The 20,823-nt window shown below is 38.7% G+C and overlaps 1 protein-coding gene and 1 long non-coding RNA gene across 6 annotated transcripts in view; one reads left to right on the top strand and one right to left on the bottom strand.

Moving 5' to 3' along the window:
- Nucleotides 1-16,918, bottom strand: part of LOC138848518 (uncharacterized) — a 31,494-nt gene extending 14,576 nt beyond the window's left edge. The window contains exons 1-2 of the long non-coding RNA XR_011386380.1: nucleotides 16,697-16,918; nucleotides 8,500-8,532 (exon numbers count right to left, since the gene is read on the bottom strand). This is a non-coding gene — a long non-coding RNA (uncharacterized lncRNA). The remainder of the gene's footprint in view (nucleotides 1-8,499; nucleotides 8,533-16,696) is intronic.
- Nucleotides 1-20,823, top strand: part of LOC138843046 (disintegrin and metalloproteinase domain-containing protein 32-like) — a 498,529-nt gene that overhangs the window by 404,843 nt on the left and 72,863 nt on the right. The window lies entirely within an intron of this gene.

The raw sequence follows: 20,823 nt of genomic DNA on the forward strand, positions 1-20,823 counted from the left end.
ATGGCGCCGGCTCATCATAGAAGAAATTAAAAGAGAAATCAAAAATTTCCTGGAAGTAAATGAGGTTAACAAAAAAACAAACCAAAACTTATGGGATACAGCAAAAGCAGTGTTAAGAGGAAAGTTTATATCAATAGGTGCCTACATCAAGAAATTGAAAAGGCACCAAATAGATGAGCTTTCAATACACCTCAAGGATCTAGAAAACCTACAGCAAACCAGACCCAAATCTAGTAGGAGAAGAGAAATAATTAAAATCAGAGAAGAAATCAACAGGATTGAATCCAAAAAAACATTACAAAAAATCAGCCAAACGAGGAACTGGATTTTTGAAAAAATAAACAAAATTGACACCCCATTGGCCCAACTAACTAAAAAAAAGAAGAGAAAAGACCCAAATCAATAAAATCAGAGAAGAAAAAGGAAACGTAACAACAGTCACCACAGAAATAAAAAGAATCATCAGAAATTACTACAAGGACCCGTATGCCAACAAACAGAGAAACCTATCAGAAATGGATAGATTCCTGGACACATGCAACTTACCTAAATTGAACCATGAAAACACAGAAAACCTAAATAGACCCATAACTGAAACAGAAATTGAAACCGTAATAAAGGCACTCCCAACAAAGAAAAGCCCAGGACCAGATGGATTCACTGCTGAATTCTACCAGACATTTAAAGAAGAACTAACTCCAATTCTTCTCAAACTATTCAGAACAATCGAAGAAGAGGGAATCCTCCCAAATTCTTTCTATGAAGCCAGCATCACCTTAATTCCTAAGCCGGAAAGAGATGCAGCATTGAAAGAGAATTACAGACCAATATCCTTGATGAACATAGATGCAAAAATCCTCAATAAAATTCTGGCCAATAGAATGCAACAACACATCAGAAAGATCATCCACCCAGACCAAGTGGGATTTATCCCTGGTATGCAGGGATGGTTTAATGTGCGCAAATCAATCAATGTGATACACCACATTAACAGACTGCAGGAGAAAAACCATATGATTATCTCAATAGACACCAAGAAGGCATTTGATAAAATTCAACACCCTTTCACAATGACAACTCTAAGCAAACTGGGTATGGAAGGAACATTCCTCAATACAATCAAAGCAATTTATGAAAAACCCATGGCCAACATCCTATTGAATAGGGAAAACCTGGAAGCATTTCCACTGAGATCTGGTACCAGACAGGGATGCCCACTCTCACCACTGCTATTCAATATAGTTGTGGAAGTTTTAGCAGGAGACATTAGGCAAGAAAAAGAAATTAAGGTGATGCAAATTGGGAAGGAAGAACTCAAACTATCCCTCTTTGCAGATGATATGATTCTTTATCTAGGGGACCCAAAAAACTCTACTAAGAGACTATTGGAACTCATAGAAGAGTTTGGCAAAGTAGCAGGATATAAAATTAATGCACAAAAATCAACAGCCTTTGTATACACAGACAATGCCATGGCTGTGGAAGAACTTCTAAGATCAATCCCATTCATAATAGCTACAAAAACAATCAAATGCCTTCTAATAAACTTAACTAAGGACGTTCAAGATCTCTACGATGAAAATTACAAAACCTTACAGAAAGAAATAGAAGAGGATACCAAAAAATGGAAAAATCTTCCATGCTCATCGATTGGAAGAATCAATATCATCAAATTGTCCATTCACCCAAAAGCAATTTATACATTCATTGCAATACCAATCAAGATACTGAAGACCTTCCTCTCAGATCTGGAAAAAATGATGCTGAAATTATTATGGAGACACAGGAGACTTCGAATAGCTAAAGCAATCTTGTACAACAAAAACAAAGCCGGAGGCATCACAATACCAGATTTCAGGACATACTACAGGGCAGTTGTTATGAAAACAGCATGGTACTGGTACAGAAACAGATGGATAGACCAATGGAACAGAACAGAAACACCAGAAATCAATCCAAAACACTACAGCCAACTTGTATTTGATCATGGATCCAAAACCAATCTCTGGAGTAAGGACAGTCTATTCAATAAATGGTGCTGGGAAAACTAGAAGTCCACGTGCCGAAGCATGAAGCAAGACCCCTACCTTTCACCTTACACAAAAATTCACTCAACATGGATTAAAGACTTAATTCTACGACCGAACACGTTCAAATTATTAGAGAGCATTGGAAAAACCCTGCAAGATATAGGTACTGGCAAAGACTTCCTGGAAAAGACCCCGGAAGCACAGGCAGCCAAAGCCAAGATTAACATTTGGGATTGCATGAATTTGAGAAGTTTTTATTCTTCAAAAGAAACAGTCAGGAAAGTGAAGAGGCAACCGACAGAATGGGAAGAAATATTTGCAAACTATGCAACAGATAAAGGGTTGACAACCAGAAACTTCAAAGAAATCAAGAAACTCCACATCATCAAAACAAACAACCCACTTAAGAGATGGGCCAAGGACCTCAATAGACATTTTTCAAAAGAGGAAATCCAAATGGCCAACAGAGACATGAAAAATGTTTAATATCACTAGCAATCAGGGAAATGCAAACAAAACCACAATTAGGTTTCACCTCACCCCAGTTAGAATGGCTCACATTCTACCAAAAATAGATGCTGGCGAGGATGTGGGGAAAAAGTGACACTAACCCACTATTGGTGGGAATGCAAACTGGTCAAGCCACTATGGAAGTCAGTCTGGAGATTCCTCAGAAACCTGAATATAACTCTACCATACAACCCAGCCATCCCACTCCTTGGAATTTACCCAAAGGAAATTAAATTGGCAAACAAAAAAAGCTGTCTGCACCTTAATGTTCATTGCAGTTCAATTCACAATAGCTAAGACCTGGAACCAACCCAAATGCCCATCATCACTAGACTGGATAAAGAAGTTATGGGACATGTACTCTATAGAATACTATACAGCAGTCAAAAACAATGAAACGCGGTCATTTGCCACAAGATGGAGGAATCTGGAAAACATCATGCTGAGTGAACTAAGCCAGTCCCAAAGGGACAAATAGCATATGTTCTCCCTGATGGGTGACAACTAACCGAGCAGCAAAAAGGAAACCTGTTAAAGAGAAAAGGACAGTATGAGAAACAGTGACTTGATCAGCCCTTGCCCTGACTGTTAATGAACAATTTAATACGTTGTCCCTCTTAGTATTTTTTTTTTTGTTTATTCTACTTAATACTTTTGTTGAATACTGTAATCAATACACAGTTATTCTTAAGTGTTGAAACTTGACTGAAAAGTGATCGCTGTTAAATATAAGAGTGGGAATAAGAGAGGGAAGAGATGTGCAATTTGGGACATGCTCAAGCTGACTTACCTCAAACAGTAGAGTTAGAAACATACCAGGCGAATCCAATTCAATCCCATCAAGGTGGCATGTACCAATGCCATCTCACTAGTCCCAGTGATCAAATTCTGTTCACAATTGATCGTAATGATAGGACTAAGAACCAAAGGGATCACATAAACAAAAATAGTGTCTGCAAATACTAACTGATAGAAGAAAAAATGGAGAGAACGATCCAACATGGGAAGCGAGATACACAGCAGACTCATAGAATGGCAGATGTCCTAAACAGCACTCTGGCCTCAGAATCAGCCCGTAAGGCATGCGAATCTGTCTGAAAAGCCCCTGGGATTATTTCAGGCATGGAAAGCCAAGACACTCTGGCAAAAAAAAAAAATGACCTAAATGAAAGATCTCCACGATTGAGATCCTAGTGGAAAGATTAGGTCATCAGAGAAGGAGGTACCTTTCTCTGAAGGGAAGAGAGAACTTCCACTCTGACTACGACCTTGCCTAAATATGATCAGAGTTGGTGAACTCAAAAGGCTTCCATAGCCTTGGCAACTCATGACAAGAGCCTAGTGTGATTACTGATGCCATAAACAAGAGTGTCAATTTGTTAAGTCAACAACAGGAGTCCTGTGCACTTACTCCTCATGTAGGATCTCTGTCCTTAATGTGCTGTACATTGAGACTTAATGCTATAACTAGTACTCAAACAGTATTGTTCACTTTTGTCGCTCCCCCTCTTCATGGCGGAACGACACAGGACCCTGCGTTGTTCTTTTGTCTGCTCGGCCCTTCCCAGATTTGCTGCTGGTTCTTCCTGGGTTGGCTACCGTCCCTTCCACCTCCGTGGAAGGGTGGTTCCCCCTAGACACTTTCCCCACTTCTGCAGGGGAGCGGCACACCACCGGCCGGCTCTCTCGGGGGCTGCTCAGATGTTCCTCAGGTGTTCCTCTTAGAAGTTCCTGGTGCATGCCGTCTCTCTCCTCCTTTATAGTCCTCCTCCGCCAATCCCAACTCGGCTGCCCACATGCCGAGTACGCTGCTCTCCTCCAATCAGGAGCAGGATCAGCTCCTGGATGTCATCACTCAAGTTGGCAAGAGGCAGCTGCGTAGAAGCTGTTTTCTTCTCTCCCAGTGCCATATTGTGGGAAAGCAGATGCATAGAATAAGTCTTAATTCCAGTAACTCAGTCCAGTCCGGGTTGCTCCCCACAGATCCCCCTTTCTTTTTATTTTTTGGCGTTGATAAGCGCCTGTCTTCGGTGCCCCGCGGCGCACACTCTGCTCTGCTTGCTAGAGTTGCCCACAGGTGCTTACAAGTCCTATCAATCAGGCAAACCGAATCCGGGTCCTCTCTTCGCCATGTTGTGAGGAGGTTTTTAGGCGCTGATGCGTGCCTGTGTTCGGTGCCCTGCAGCGCATGCTCTTCCCTGCTAGAACTGCCTGCAGGTGCTTACAAGCCCTATCAGGCAAACCGAATCCAAGCCTTCTCATTGCCGTATTGTGGGGAGACTTATTGGTGTTGATTCGTGCCTATCTTCGGTGACCTGCAGCTCATACTCTGGTCGAGCTGCCTGCTGGTGCTTACCACCTTACTAATCAGGCAGACCGAATCCAAGCTCTCTCATTGCCATGTTGAGGGAGGCCTTATTTTTCTCCATTTCTCTATCTCCAGGCATTCCTATCTCTCCCATTTTACTTCTATCTACCAGCATTCCTATTTCTCTCATTTTACTTCTAAACCTCTGTTTCTCTTATCCCTGCGGCTTCCCGGCGCCCGCCCCGAGGCTGCTTCTTGGCGGCTTCCTGGCTCTGAGCCGCTTCAGCCCGCGCTTCTCTCATCTGCGCGGCCTCCCGGTGCCTGCCCTGCGGCGGGCTCCCAGGTCTGCGCGGCTCGGCTTCGCGCGCACAGTCTGCGGTCTCCACGCCCTTCGCGCCTGCACCACGGCCTCGCGCCAGCCCCGCGTTCCCTATCTATTCACGCCCCGTGCTCTCTCTGCACGCGGCAGCTTCCGCAAATCACACAGCGTAGCTCACATTTCCGCCACCAGCATTCAGTCCAAGTTCCCTGGGCTAACCTGGCGAATTCCAACCTGGCGGCCCACGTCTCTGCCTCTGGTTCCAGATTTTCGCCTTTTGCTCCCCGGGCTGACCTGAAGAATCCCAAGATAGCTTACGTCTCTGCTTCAGCCTGAACTCACGGCTTCATCCTTCCTAACATTTTTCTCTACCCGGTATGTTTCCCTAAGTTTTCTTCCAACAATATTCCTCCCTCATTTCTCCTGGCCTCTCCCCACAGTCCGTATCCAAGTCTAAGTTTCTTATAGGTTTCACTTTCACTTTCAACCTGCAGTCCATATCTGAGTCTAAGTTTCTTCTTGCTTTCACTTTAAATCCTAACTTCTTTCCCACAGTCCGTATCCGAGTCTATGCCTAGGCTTTCGATAGCTTCTTCCGGCACATTTTCTGTCCAGCTTTTCCCTAGGCTCTTTACTAGTCTCTCTCTCCGGTATTTTCCCACTTCTTCTTGCTTCTTCCCTCCTGGGTTTCCTATCCGAGTCACGGCACCATTATGTCGCTCCCCCTCTTCGTGGAGGAACGACACAGGACCCTGCGTTGTTCTTTTGTCTGCTCGGCCCTTCCCGGGTTTGCTGCTGGTTCTTCCTGGGTTGGCTACCATCCCTTCCACCTCCGTGGAAGGGCAGTTCCCCCTAGCCACTTTCCCCACTTCTGCAGGGGAGTGGCACACCGCCGGCCGGCTCTCTCAGGGGCTGCTCAGATGTTCCTCAGGTGTTCCTCTTAGATGTTCCTGGTGCATGCCGTCTCTCTCCTCCTTTATAGTCCTCCTCCGCCAATCCCAACTTGGCTGCCCACACACCGAGTATGCTGCTCTCCTCCAATCAGGAGCAGGATCAGCTCCTGGATGTCATCACTCAAGTTGGCAAGAGGCAGCTGCGTAGAAGCTGTTTTCTTCTCTCCCAGCGCCATATTGTGGGAGAGCAGATGCATAGAATAAGTCTTAATTCCAGTAACTCAGTCCAGTCCGGGTTGCTCCCCACAACTTTGTGTTTCTATGTGGGTGCAAACTGTTGAAATCTTTACTTAATATATGCTAAACTGATCTTCTGTATATAAAGAGAATTGAAAATGAATCTTGATGTCAATGGAAGGGGAGAGGGAGTGGGAAAGGGGAGGGTTGCGGGTGGGAGGGACGTTATGGGGGGGGGGGAGCCATTGTAATCCATAAGGTATACTGTGGAAATTTATATTCATTAAATAAAAGTTAAAAAAATAGATACTAACAAATATCAAGTGTTTTACTTCAGAAAATTAACCAAGAATTAAAAATAATTATATTCAAGAATGAACAGGTGAGTGATGCAGTTGATAAACATCTTATAAAAAATTATTGAATATACAGTCTTAATAATAATGGTGACTAATCAAAGGTTGGGTCCTGTGGATAAAAACCTGGAAGCTAAAAGCCAAATTAGAGAAGTATTGGAAATTAATATTTAAAGTTTTTTTATTAAATGATTTAAAATTCTTCTGTTACTTAGGAAATGATTTGAAATGTTGATAGAATTTAGACATTTAAAAGGTTAAGTGTATTAAGACAGTACTAATATCACCCAAATTCATCCAATCTCTGCATTTTTTGGCTTCAACAACCTTTCCCACTGACTTTCCATGCAAGTATTCTAAACATATGATCTGAAAACTATAGTGGATATTATGTCAATTAACCACAGCGTCAGTTTCAAGTGATATGATTAAAAATTAGATAATTACCCTAAAAATGTTTTCCTCAGCATGTTAACCAAGAAGACTAGCCAGTGAGTCAACATTCTCCTATGGGGGATGTTATCATCCCTCATTTGATATAACTGAATAAGAATTCTAGAAGTGTTTAGTTATGTTAACAAGGTTTCAGGATCACTGATATTACAAAAAGATAGGAGAAATGAGGGAAATTATAATATCGAAGATATGTGGTTTGTATGTTACTTGTCTGCACTTGTGAATGCATACCCATATAACTTTGTGTTTTTGTTTGTCTACCCCATGTGTGTGAGGATCAATGGTAGCCATTCATTCAACAAATATTTATTGATGATTCAGCACAATCCAAATATGATGCTACATGCTGTTTATACAATGCTGAGGAAGATAAACCTGGTCTTTTTCTGAAATGGTAGAATACTAATTAATCAGGCCCATGGTGAGGAAAAGAACCTTGAGACATGCTGTGTTCAAGCACTGTGTGACAACTCTTTTTCTCAAAATAATGACAGGGATAACAAAAATCAATATTATTAGTTTGATGAAACTAATTCCAAAGTTTAAGAGTAAAGAAAAGATCACAATGAGAAGAGATCAAGGATAAGAGATTTAAACATTCTTACTCAAAGGGGAAATTTCTGGAATAAATGATACCATACAATCTAGGTGTGCTGCTTAGAGAGCTTGCCCTGTAGATTTGGTGTGCTTTGGAATGGTAGTGAACCTGGAGAAACCTAGAAGAAATATCATCAGTCCCCTAAACAGAAAAATAAGGACTGTAAATCAGAGAACCTAGGTGGGAAAATACAAAATATTTTACACCTGCAGAAAGACACAAACCCCATCACTGTTGGGGCTGAGAAATTATAATCTTATTCAGATTATTAGACAGAGACATGCACCTTTTAGGGAATGGAAAGGGATCTAGTGAATACTACTTTGTAAGACTGAGAGACTTGGGAATGCATAGAATTCTTAGTCCCTTATAATGTTTTTTATTGGGAAAATTCTTCTCAACTGATTGGGAAAGACATTGACTCAGTTGTTCATGAGTGTACATATTGAGATTCTACTTGAAGAGACACCAAATAAAGAAGTAAACATTTCCTATGTGAACACAAGGATAAAAGTACAGAAGAATTCTTCTTATGCATGACCATATTCCATCACTCACATAACCAATTATTTCCCAAATCTAAGCTCCCAATACACTATATAATAAGCTGAAGGAAAGAAAAGAGAGATTCATTTAAACAAGTATTCACTTATGACTGGATTGGCAAGAACAACTAGGTTGTTTTTAGATGTATAATTTTAAAACCTATGGTGCAATTAATTCTTAATTATTAGTATTTATCTTGATTTTTAGCACACACTGATTCTAAGAAATACCTCCTAATTTACTTACTTGCTGGTAACAGCATGGCTGCTGCTTTCTGATCTGTATCAAAATGAGAGTAAAATTAATGCTTCCAAAATAATATTAACAAATAAAGACCATAAAGAATGAATATTCAATATCTTATAACCTGTAATAACTCTTTTATAACTCTTTTTGAGCATTTTAATTGCTAAATTAGGATATGCAAATAAGCAACTAGGAAGCAGAGCAGGAAAACAGATTTGCTACTTCCCAGCATAGAATACCTGCGTGAATTTGAAAGTCTTCTTCAGGCTTTGTTGAAACCTGATGTTTAATCCATTAAGAAATAAATAACTATAGGTTGTGACTGCACTGACTGCTAGATAAGAAAGAAGAATGTGCTAGCAGATTAATTCCCCATCCTATTCCACATTTCATAAAATTGTGACAAATTTTTTTAAAAAGATCTGTAGAAGTAAAACTGACACTTCGAGAAGCAATGACATTGAACAGCCCCTGTCTAGACTATAGAGGAACAGTTTTTTTTTCATACTATCTGTTGAACTCTTTACTTAACAGAGACAATCATATGTGTACAAAGTTAATTGAAAATAGATCTTAGTAAAAAATAAGATTGGGAATAAGACAGGGAGGAGGAAGGTGGTGGGAATATGGGTGGGAGGGTGGGCATGGTAGGAAGAATCACCATGTTCCTAAAGTTGTAATTATGAAATGTATGAAGTTTGTACCTGTAAAACCGTATAGTTCTGCATGCATTCCTATGGACTTACTTCTAAGGGTACAGTTTAAAAACTTGCCATGGGGCCCCCAAATCCCCTTAAGCTGGGTGGTAAAATAGCATTTTAAGTGTTAAAGTGATCATATGGATAGGATTAAGTGTTTGGTAACAATAATAGATAGATTTAAAAGGGAGCAAGGGCTCCAACCTGGGAAGCAGTCCACACAGCAGACTCATATAATGACTATCACTTTAAGTAGCACTCTGACCTCAGAATCAGCCCTTAAGGCATTCTGGTCTGGCTGAAAATCCCATGAAAGCATTTCAGGCATGGAAAGCCAAGACACTGTGGCAAAAAGCATCCTACATGAAGGAAGTGGTCATCAAAGAAGCAGGTACTTTTCTCTGAAGGAAGGAGAGAACTTCCATTTTGCTGATGACTTGTCTAAATACTGATGGAGTTTGTGGACTTAGAAGACCTCCATATCCTAGGCAGCTCATGTCAAGAGCTTTGGGTGATCACTGACATCATACATAAGTGTGTTGATCAACAACAGGAGTCACTGTGCACTAACTTCTCATGCAGGACCTCTGCCCTCAGAGAGTTGTATTATGAGAGTTAACAGTAAAACTTGTTTTTAAAGATTTATTCCACTTTAGTGTATTAAATGGAGGATATTCTTATGTCTCACAAGCTATAGTATAGCTATTTAAATCAGCTAAGGGATACATATGGAAATACAATACATGGTAAATTAGGAACCATAAGTCTTTTCCAAGTACAGACCCAGAACACTAATTCATGCTCCCCATGAACACTCATTTTTGTGAAAACTGGAAGACAAAATATAAGCTCCACAACAAGACATCATCTGCAATATAGGACATGCAGAATTCTCAAGAGACAATCATTGCCACTTAATGACTTAAAAAGGAAAAGCCTCTAAGAGATAACATGAAAGTAAAAAAATATAAGAAGAGGAAAGCTTGAAAAAAAAAGCTTACATTTCTATAGAAGTTAAAAAAGGGAACATAATCTATTAAATAAGAAATAAAATCCCTGAAAAAAAGACTTTCTGAATTTAAAATTGTTTAGAGAAAACACCACAAAAATGATAGTTGGAAGACAAACTAAGAAACATGGAGAAATTCAGAGACAGAATATGAAGAATGGGAGACAAAGAAGAACCAGACCAAAAAAGGGACTGCACTTCCAGAAGACTGAAGGGAAAATCCAATCAGTAAGTAACCAGGACTCTAAACAGAACAGAGACTCAGAAACCCAGCATGGAGGAACAAAGCATGCCACAACTCCTACCTGTGGCTCCTAGGTCTGGGGAACTCCACCTTACTGACAAAAAGTAAACAGAGAGCTCCACAAATCCAGTCACTGCCACAGACTGGCAGCCATAACTACAGGAAAATTCTACAGTCCTCACTGTCTTTAAATTTACTCTAGAAAGCTAACACTGCTTCTCTCCAAAAATGCATATACATTGTTCCTCCCTCAACAAAGCCCTAGACCTGAGCCACTGGAGCACAGCCACTACTAAACTCCATTTCATCTTATGGAGCAGCAGGCATCTCCACTGCCATCAGAAGCCTTTGGAGTCACAGAAATCCACACAGCAAAGAGCAGGCCCTTCAGCACCCTGAAGCTGTGTAATTGCAGGCACAGCGCCTGTGTATGATCTAAGGAAGTTCCTCCTGTGTTTCTCAGGACTCAGTGCCTAAAGCACCTGAAACACAAACCCAGAGGACCAGACATGAGTAAGTCCCTTTCTGCATCTCTTTGTTAAAGGTACAGGGTAGCCTGAGCACAAGCCTCAGTGTCACTGAGACCAAAGATAGTCCCTTACATATTTCATGGCTTTTGTATTGTGGCTGTTAGTGTTACAATCTCTGGAGTAACTCACACTTATTGGTGGGATCTGGAGGGCCCTATCTGCTTCAAGCTGGTCAACTACCAGCCCACATTGCAGCCTAACCAGCACATACCCTGTGAGACCTGAGATATTCTACACGAACAGAAATAAAAAAGACAACAGTAGCTACACTTATATCAGATAAAACAAACTTTTGGGCAAAAACTGTAAAAAGAGACAAATTCGCAACACAATGATCAAGGGATTGATTCAACAAATATATGTATACATTTAAACATTTTATATATATATATATATATATATATATGCACACCTAAATCCAGAAAACTCAATTTTATAAAACAAATATTAATAGACAGATGAATTCCAATGCAATGACAGTGGGGGATTTCATCACCCCATGTTCTCCAATGGACAGATCATCTACACAAAGAGTCAACGATAAAAACCACATGCACCTAACAGACATTCACAGAACATTTTATTCAACACCTTTATAATGTATATTAGTTTCACCAGAATATTCTCTAGGATAGGCCATGTTGTAGGCCCTAAAACAACTCAACAAATTCAAAAACCCTGACATAATATTGTGTATCTTCTGTGACCAGCGTGGAATAAAACTAGAAATAAAAAAGCAAAAGAAAATTTAAAAATTAAAACATAAAGCCTGGAAAAGATACTTTTGAAACAAAATGTCATTTCAGAAATTAAAATGTCCTTGAACTAAACAGAAATGGACACACAATATATTGAACTCATAAGATATAGCAAAAGCAGTATGAGGAGGGAATTGTATAACAATAGGCATCTACATAAATAGAAAGATTTCAATTAAACAATCTTGGGTCACAACTCCACATCCTAGAAAAGCAAAACCAAACTGAACTAAAATTTAGTATAATAAAATATATAACACATATCAAAGTAGAAATAAATGAAAGAAGAACAGTGAAACAAAGAGTTGGATTATTGACAGGATAGATATTATCAACAAGCCTTTAGCTAAACTAACCAAGAAAGGAAAAGGCATAGCATGTATAGATAAAATGACAGCTGAAAAGGAAATATCACAACTGACACCACAGAAATCCCATATGATGCTGGTTCGAGTCCCAGCTGCTCCTCTTCTGATCCAGCTTTCTGATATGACCTGAGATAGCAGTAGAAGATGGCCCAAGTCCTTGGGCCCCTGTGCCCACATGCAAGACGTGGAAGAAGCTCCTAGCTCCTGGCTTCAGATTGGCACAGCTCTGGCCATTGCAGCCATCTGGGGAGTGAACCAGCAGATTGAAGACCTCTCCCTCTGTCTCTACCGCTCTCTGCAACTCTTTCAAATAAATAAAAAATAAATCTTTAAAAAAAAGAAATGGATACATTGCTGGACATATTTAACCCACCAAATTTCAATCATTAAAACAGAGGAAACCTAAACAGACCAATAATGAGTAGTGTTATCAAATCAATAATAAAACGTCTACAAATGAAGAAAAGCCAAGGACCAGATTACTTTCATGCTGTATTCAACCAAACTTTGAAGTAAGAGGTAACACCAATTCCAATCAAAATATTTTTTTTAATTAAAGGAGCAAACACAGACACATTCTTCAAGGCCAGTATTATTACCTTGACACCAAATCCAGACAAGTATGCAACAAAAGAAGAAAACTATATATAAACCAATCTCCTTGATAACCAGAGATTCAAAACTGTTAACAAAATACCAGCAAATCAAATCAAACAAGACATCAAAAACATCATTTATCATGAGCAAGTGGGATTTCCCCCAGAGATGCAATGATGGCTAACAAAAGGAAATCAATAAATATAATGCAGGACATCAACAGAATAAAAGACTAAATTTATATAACAATAGGCAACAAATTGGGTTTAGAGGGAACATAGCACCACATAATAAAGGACATATATAACACAAAGATAGCTAATGCCACATTAAATGTGTAAAACAAAGTATTACTCTGGCATCTGAAACCAGACATGAATGTATAGTCTTACTTCCCCTGTTCAATATAATGCTAGATTTTGTCAAAAAGAAAGAGGCAGAAAAGGCATACAAATTGAAAATGAGGAATTCAAATTGTGCCTATTTTCAGATGACATCATTCTCTACATATTTAAACCTAAAGACGCCACACAAAGACCATTACATCTAAGAAATGAATTCAGGAAAGCTTCATAATCCAAAATCAACATGCAAAATCGACAGCATTTTTATATACAAGTAACAAACTCACTGAAAAATAAATCATAAATCCAGTTTCATTCATAATAGCTTAAAAAAACCTTAGCATAAATTTATATCAAGTATGTGAAAACTGCTACAATCATTTTTACAAAATATTAATGAAAGAAATTGAAAAGATAAAAAGAGGAAAGGTTTCACATGTTTATGTATTGGAGGCATTTATATTCTTGAAATGTCCATGACTACCAATGTGATTCACAGATCCAATGTTATACCCATTAAAATATCAATAATAATTTTTAAAGAACTATACAAAATACTAAAATTAGTGCAGAACCATAAAAGACCCTGACTACCCAAAGAAATAAATCATAAACAAAAAGTTTGAGGCATCGCAATATGGGAATTCAAGAAACTCTAGTGAGTAATTGTAAACAAAATAGCATGGTGCTGATACAAAAGACACACACACTAATGGAAAATAATAGAGATTTCACAAGTAAGGCCATTTACCTTCAGCCAACTAATTCTCAGCACAAGTGCCAAAAACATACATAGAAGAAAACACAATCTCTTACTAAATGGTTCTGGAAAACAGAATATCCATAGCAGAAGATTGAATCCCTTCACATACAACTCTCATGCCAGATAAGTTCAAAATGCATCAGAAACCTAAATCTAAAACCTAAAATTATGAATATAAGATGAAAACATATGAAATATATAGGATGAAAACATATGATGAAACTTCAAAACACTGGTGTAGGCAAGGACTTTAAGCATAAGACTCCAAAAGTACAGGCAACAAAGGCAAAAATAAACTGGGATTATATCAAACTAAGAAAAGAACAATCAAGATAGTCAAGGGACAACTGAAAGAAAATAGCTGCCAACTATTCATCTGAAAAATTATTAATCAAATATATTAAAAACTCAGCATAAAATCAGTTTAATGATTGGCAAAAGATCTTAATAGACTTTTCTCAGAAAAATACAAATGGTCAACTAATGTGTAAAAAGCTTCACTATATTAGCCAATAGGGAAATGCAAATAAAAATTAGAATGAAGGGGACTGGTGCTGTGGTGCAGCAGGTGAAAGCCCTGGCCTGAAGAGCCGGCATCCCATATGGGCGCCGGTTCTAGTCCCAGCTGCTCCTCTTCTGATCTAGCTCTCTGCTGTGGCCTGCGATAGCAGTGGAAGATGGCCCAAATCCTTGGGCCCCTGCACCTGTGTGGGAGACCCAGAGGAAGCTCCTGGCTCCTGGCTTCGGATCAGTGCAGCTCCAGCTGTTTCAGCCATCTGGAGAGTGAACCAGCAGATGGAATACCTCTCTCTGTGTCTCTACCTCTCTATGTAACTCTCTCAAATAAATAAAGTAAACCTTTAAAAAAATTAGAATGAAATATCATCTCACTCCTGTTGGAATGGCTTTCATCACAAAGATAAGAATAACAAATGGCAAGGATTTAGGGAAAAGGGAACATTTACACCCCTTAGAGGGAATGCAGAGTACAACAGCCATTGTGAAGAACAATACAGAGTCCTCAAGAAACTAAACACAGAATTACCTCATGACTTATGTATCCCACTTCTGGGTCTATATCTGAAGGAAATTAAACTAGCATATCACAGAGACACCTGTACTTCAACATTCACTGTATCATTATTCACAATGGTCAAGCCAATGGAATCAATGTCGAAGTCCACAACAGATGAATAGCTAAATAAATAAATGTGGTATGGATACACAATGTAATATTATTCACCCTTGAAAAAGAATGAATCCCATTCACAGCATATTGGATGGAACTAGGGGGTCATTATACTAAGTAAAATTACCAGGACACAGAAAGATAATAATACAGTTCTCTCTCATATGTAGAAATTTTAAAAAGTAAATATGATCTCATAATACTGATTACTAGAGACTAGAAAGAGTGTAGAAGGAAGTGGATAATAGGTACCAGAAAATTTTAGCTAGAAGAAGTGACATGAAGTGTTCCACAGTGGAGTGGAGTGACTGTAGTTCACAATATACTTTACATATGGGATTGAAGAGCTGGAAACAAGCTTGTATTCACCAAACATAACAAAAGGGTAATGAAATGAAAAGCTAATAATACTGATTACCTATTTTGATCAGTTTACACTGAATAAATATGTTTAAATATTTCACTGTTTTCCATAAAAATAAACAATTTTTACATGTTAAAAAGCAAAGAAATACTAATGGAGACACAATGCAATTTACTGGTGATAAAAATAGAACAGTTAGTTCTCCTCAACCCATAGCAATTATAGCAATTTATATATCTAGATTCATAATTTCTGACACAGCCTATCAAATTTCAAGTATTTGCTTGCTTACCCAGGTACTATATTTGCATAACCCAAGATGAGTAATTTCTAGGCACTTTATATTCTTTTCTTTACTAATTGTACTTAGCTTATCTGTTAGAGGCAGCTAATTTATTCCTTGTTTCCTCAGGTTGGACTTCCAATAAACATTAAATGAAGGAATGATTAATTTATTAGAAACAAAAACTACCATATATTTTTTAAAGATTTTTATTTATTTATTTGAAAGGCAGAGTTACAAAGATGTAGAGGCAGAGAGAGAAAGAGAGAGGTCTTCCATCTGCTGGTTCACTCCCCATATGGCTGCAACAGCCAGAGCTGGGCCGGACTGAAGCCAGGAGCCAGGAGCTTCTTCCCGGTCTCCTACGTGGGTGCAGGGGCCCAAGGACTTGGGCCATCTTCTAACTGCTTTCCCAGGCCATACCACAGAGCTGGATTGGAAGAGGAGCAGCCGGGACTAGAACTGGTGCCCACATGGGATGCCAGCACTGCAGGCAGAGGATTAACCTACGGCTCCATGGCACTGGCCCCTAAACTATCATGTATTAATAATCTGCTTGTCACTGCATTATTTTACCATTTGAGGGTATTCAAATATATTTAGAAATTGGGGCCAGCATTATGGTGTGGCAGGTGAAGCTGCTACTTGTCAATGCAGGTAACTCATTTGGATGCTAGTTCAAATCCTGGTTGTTCCACTTCTGATCCAGTTCCCTGATAATGGCCGAGAGAAAGCAATGGAACATGGCTCAAGTGATTGGGCCTGTGCCACCCATATTGGAAACCCAGATGAATCTCCTGGCTGTTGGCTTCAGCATGGCCCAGTGCTTGCTGTTGTGGCCATCTGGAGAGTGAACCAGCAGCAGTTAGAAGTGTTTCTCTTCTCTTCTCTTCTCTTCTCTTCTCTTCTCTTCTCTTCTCTTCTCTTCTCTTCTCTTCTCTTCATTTCAAAATAAATAAATATTTTTTAAAAAATTTAGAAATCAACTGGATTACCAATTTATTCTTAGTTTTCAACATGTATCTTAAAATGACCTTCTAATATACTTACTTGCTGGCATATGTGTGAGTGCTACCTTCTAATCTTGACCTAAAAGAAATTGAAAATAATGTCTCCAGTTAATCCTAAGGAAGCTGATCAAGTTTGTGATTGAAAGTCAATATATCTTATTAGCAGTATTTTATCTTTTATAAGACTAGTTACTGATAAAATAACATCCAAAGGTCACTGAACAAAAATACAGATGAATAACATTTTCATTAGCTTATATACTAAACTCACAAAGCACACAAATTTCAAATACTGCAGTGAGAAGAGCATCAAGAAAGCACAGGATTGCTTTATTCCCGTATCACTTCTAAACATCAAGTATACATTTGACTCTCATATCTGATTCTGACCTTTGTACTTTAATTTTTAGCTTTTTATTCATGTTAAATAAATGATAACAACTTGTAAATAAAAATCTATACTGACTTCTTGACAATCTGATAGAGTTAGCTGGCAAAGTAAATTTCCCTTTCCATTCTTCATTTAGAAGAGTGTTAAAAAAACAGTACACAACTGCAGATAAAGGAAATACTTCATCTAATATCCATAAAAATGATAAAGCTTAAAGATCACAGTGTAAATAGGAGTTAAGGATTAAAAATTTGCAAACCTATCTAAGGTAGTTATACACACTTGGAACTACAGACTTAATATTTCTGTCTTACAAGGAGTTGAGATACTTGGCACTTACATGTGGAGAAGCTGTAAATCTAACTAAACCAGGGAGCCAGAGTGACCATATCACCCATGACACAGAAATAATAAAAATTCTGACCAGTGAACTTGGAATTCAGCATGGGTGTGTGTAGATGGAAACTTGCATCTCTGAGAGTACTGAATCTCAAGTCACTAAAAATGTGGTTTCAGAATTCCAGTTTATAATCCCACAAATTCTTGAAAATCATGTATAATTATTAAGAGAAGCAAAAGTAAATAATATTTTATATATGTGATAAATATATATATATTTGTTTTCATGGGAAAATTATAGTGAAATTAAAAGATTATACAGTTATAAACTACTAAATATTAATAACACCACAAAAATAAGGAATACATGCACCAAGAACTGAAAATGATTTATTTAAAAGACAATACAACAATACTTATAAGCTCTGGAGACATATTTGAAGGGCTAGAATCCATAAACTGGAGAAATGAAATAGTGATTTGAGGAAATCAAAATGTAAGATATAGAGATTGAATTCAACAATCTTTTTTACTTATGGTCTCTGGGTTTTATTACATTATTAGAAGATCTTCCCAATTCTATTACTACAACATGTTTACTTATGCTTTCTGCTGGTATAGTTCAGGTGTTATTTCTTATGTGTAAATAGTTGATATGCATGAAATACAATTTGACTTGGGTTATCAAGTATGGTTCAAATTTATTTTTTAGAATTTATTTACGTCAATATCATTGAGTAATCAGCTTTTTTACATCAATGGTCTCCTTTATCATATATTAAATTTATATGTACATACTCGAGTGTATTTTGGATATAATAGTCTATTGCATTGATATGTCTTTCTAAACATGTGTCAATAAAATGCTTTTATTTTTAAAAATATAATATCTGAAAGTGCATGTGGTGGGTATAGTGGCACAATGGATTAAACCACCACTTGGGATGCCTGCATCCTATTTTCAGAGTGCATGGGATCAAATCCTACCTTTTCTCCTGATCCAGGGTCCTGCTAATGCACACCCTGGAGGCAACAGAAGATGGCTCAAGTACTTGGGTTACTGCAACATCTGGGAGATCCAGTTGAAGTTCCTGGCTCTAAGACAGCCTGCCCCTGCTCTACCTATGCTGAGCATTTGGGAAGTGAGATGGGATTAAATCAATTCACTCTTTCTTTCTTTCTCTCTCTCTGCCCCCTCTTCCTTTTAAATTGAATGAATGAATGTATATATATATATATATACACATATGTGTATATGCATGTATATATGTAGATATGTGTACATATATATATATATACTCAAACCATAAAGCACAATTTCAGGTATGACCAAAATGAAGTGACAGACTAGATCTACCCTCCCGTCTGAAAAAAAAAAAAAACCTGAAAATATGAAAGAATCAGTCAGACATTCACTATTAGTGCAGGACACTAAACCCTGAGATGGAAAAACAAACAAGGTGAGCCCCATGTTTGAATTTCATACTCCCTGGAGAGAGTTTCCACAATGTACTGCATGCATGGAGAGGCAGGCAAATTCCAGGCACCTGAGTTAAGCTGGTGGAACTGGAAGTCCAGGAAAGCAAACACAGCCAGAGTGCCTAGGGAACAGAATCAGAGAGGAAAGATGCCCAAACAGGGCCTCTGGGTTCCGTGGGGACCCCCATAAAATCTATCAAATATGGACTGGTGGGTACCTGAGCCAGAGTAAAAATATTCATAAAGAATGAGTAAAATGCTCATCTTTTGTATACACACAAGAACATAAATAGCTTTAGTTTCTGTCCCCACCATCTGAGTTGAGAAATACAATTGGCACAGAGTGAGTTAGGCAGCATTATTCAGAATGGTATTGTCTCAGTAGCAGTAACCACTCTAACAAACTATAGACACACGTAACAGATGGCTCTCACATGCATTATGCTAAGAAAAAGAGGCCAGACTATATAACACATGATTCCATTTTTTAAAGTTCTAAAATAGGTAAAAAACTGATAGGCACAGAAAACAGATTTGCCAGTGTACAGATCTAGAGGTAAGGTGAGAAGAAATAGTCTTGGTGATGAAACTGTTATTATATATGTTGTTATCTGAATAGTATTTGTATGTATTTGCTAAACTCATCACACTGTCCACACATAAATGACAAATTTCCCTATATGTAAATTATTTTAAAGCTCTATTATAGTCTCAGAAGGACAGAAAAAAATAAAGAAGCAGGAAGAGAAGAAAAAAGAGAACATCCACCACCACTATGACCACCACCACCATGGAGACTAGCACGGAGGTCCTAAAATAAAAGAAATCCAGGAGATTTTTTTTAAAAATACAGGATGAGAAAGAGTCAATAATAGAGGAGATATGACTAAGGATTTTCCTATTTTACAGAAAAAATATGGTTTAAGTATAAAGGTAAAATGAATTAATTTGACTGACAGGAAACAAAATTACATGTCAGAATTTCATAAAAGGACTAACAGAAATTGTCCATCTAAAATTCCATGCCCATATACCCTTTCATTCAAGAGAGACTATATGGGGCCAGTGTTGTGGCACAGCACATTAAGCTACTGCTTCCAATGCTGGCATCCCATATTAGAGTGTCTGGGATCAAGTCCTGCCTCTTCTCCTGATCCAGGTTCCTGCTAATGCATCTGGGAAGTAGAAGGTGATGATGGATCAAGTACATCAAGTACTTGGGCCCCTGCCACTCCTATGGGAAACAAGGATGGAGTTCCTGGATCTTGGCTTAGGCCTGCCTGGCCAAGCCCTGGCTTTTGCAGTCACTGGGGAAGTGAAACAGTGGATAGATGACCTTTCTCCCCCTCCACCCCCTGTGTATGTCTTTGTGTGTGTATGTGTGTCTTCCTGTCATTCTTCTGCCTTTAAAATAAGAAAATACATCTACAAAAGGAGTGAATGTGCAAAAAAGACAAACTCATACATGTAAGTCAGACAATTAAAAACAGAGCATCATAATAATACCAGATAAGGGACGGCACCGTGGCTCACTTGGCTAATCCTCTGCCTGCAGCGCCGGCACACCCGGTTCTAGACCCAGTTGGGGCGCCAGATTCTGTCCCAGTTGCTCCTCTTCCATTCCATGCATGCTGTGGCCTGGGAAGGCAGTGGAAGATGGCCCAAGTGCTTGGGCCCTGTACCCGCATGGGAGACCAGGAGGAAGCACCTAGCTCCTGGCTACAGATTGGCGCAGCGTGCCGACGGTAGCGGCCATTTGGGGAGTGAACCAACGGAAAAAGGAAGACTTTTCTCTCTTTCTCTCTCTCTCTCACTGTCTAACTCTGCTGTCAAAAAAAATATGAGATAAAATACGTACTTCCTCCAAGAAGAATGCTGAATGTAGAGAACTTAAATGCAAAATATCTGACAAACTGAAAGAAACTGATAAATTCCTAAGAAGATATCACCTTCTAAGA

The sequence above is a fragment of the Oryctolagus cuniculus genome, chromosome 2 (assembly GCF_964237555.1).
Source record: "Oryctolagus cuniculus chromosome 2, mOryCun1.1, whole genome shotgun sequence".
In the NCBI taxonomy this organism is placed as follows: Eukaryota; Metazoa; Chordata; class Mammalia; order Lagomorpha; family Leporidae; genus Oryctolagus; species Oryctolagus cuniculus.